We start from the raw sequence: 1,608 nt of genomic DNA, 5'->3' as shown, positions 1-1,608 counted from the left end.
TGAGCGTCATGCGCAGAAGCGGCGAATCACGACACACAGACACGGGTTGCATTCGCTTCAGGATGGAACGGATCCCATTTGCATCCAGAGGTACCACTGTATATATATGAAGTGACTTCAAAACAATCCATTGCAATCTATTGTAGCCTTACAGGATGGCCCCCTTTGGAATTTGTCCATACACGAGAATTTGTAAATCTGTCTGTGCTTGGCTACCCAGAGCTTAAATACATGACGTTTCACACACTTTTTTTAAACACATGCATTTGGAAAAGATCCCTAACTTGGGAGAGAGAGGGACCTGAAATACAGGACAAACTCTTATCAACCACTCACACACAAAAAACAAAGTTCACCACAGCCAATCACAAACAAACAGCCGCACCCTAGGCCAACCCCAATTTCTCTCACCACCAAAGGAACACAAGTGAATAGCAAAACCCCACACATACATTAAGCAAATTAGAAACATCACCTCCCGACCCCACCCCCACTCACCTTTCCCCCCCTCCACCTCCCCCCCTTTTTCTTACTAATGTAACCCTAATGTCTCAACAAATGAAACTGACCTATGGAAAATGTAACTTGAAAAAAGAGACATTGCGCATACCTTTGTAAACCAAGAAAACTTTAATAAACATAAAAAAACACACCACAATACAGGATGTAGCATTTTACATTGAAATACGGGACAATCCTGTACAGCCGTACCTCGGCTCCTGAATGCCTTGGGAGTCAAACCTGCTCCCGAACGATCAAAAACCAGAAGTGATTGTTCCGGTTTTTGAACATTCTTTTGGAAGCCGAACATCCAGCGGAGCTTCCACGGCTTTCCATTGGCTACAGGAGCTTCCTGTAGCCAATCAGAAGCTGCGCTTTAGAAGTCGAACGGACTTCCGGAACGGATTCTGTTTGACTTTCGAGGTATGACTATATTGTACAGGACAGGCAGCCACCCTCTTCCACAGAGGGGAGCTGTGGGGGCACCATGTTGTGATTCACCTCGGTTCACCTGTCTTGGGCTGGCCCTGCTTGGGTGACTTTAAAAGAGGATTGGACAAGTTCATGGAGGATAAGGCTGTTTGCCATGATGGCCACCAGTGATGCTTTATGAGTGCCAGTTGCTGGGAATCGCAACTGGGGAGAGGTGCTCTTATGCTTAGTTCCTGCTTGGGAGCTTCCTACAGCAGCATCTACTTGTCCAGTGTGAGTACAGCTCCTGCCAACCTAGCAGCTCGAAAGCACGCCAGTGTAAGTAGATAAATAGGTACTGCTGTGGCAGGAAGGTAAATGGCATTTCCGTGCGCTCTGGTTTCTGTCACAGTGTCCCGTTGTGCCGGAAGCGGTTTAGTCATGCTGGCCACAGGACCCGGAAAGCTGTCTGTGAACAAACGCCGGCTTCCTCAGCCTGAAAGTGAGATGAGTGCCACAGCCCCACAGTCGTTCATGACTGGACTTAACTGTCAGGGGTCCTTTACCTTTACCTTTACAATAGTTAATAGCTATAGAAACTGAGTTCTAAAATTTAGGGGAAATGTCCATTCTAATTATTATGCTCCAATAATTTGTTTTTATGGTGCCAAAATATTCATAATTAATATTAAGAAT

This window comes from Podarcis muralis, chromosome 17 (assembly GCF_964188315.1).
Source record: "Podarcis muralis chromosome 17, rPodMur119.hap1.1, whole genome shotgun sequence".
NCBI classification, from domain to species: Eukaryota; Metazoa; Chordata; class Lepidosauria; order Squamata; family Lacertidae; genus Podarcis; species Podarcis muralis.
The sequence above is the reverse complement of the archived record's forward strand: the minus strand, read 5'-3'. Positions refer to the sequence as shown.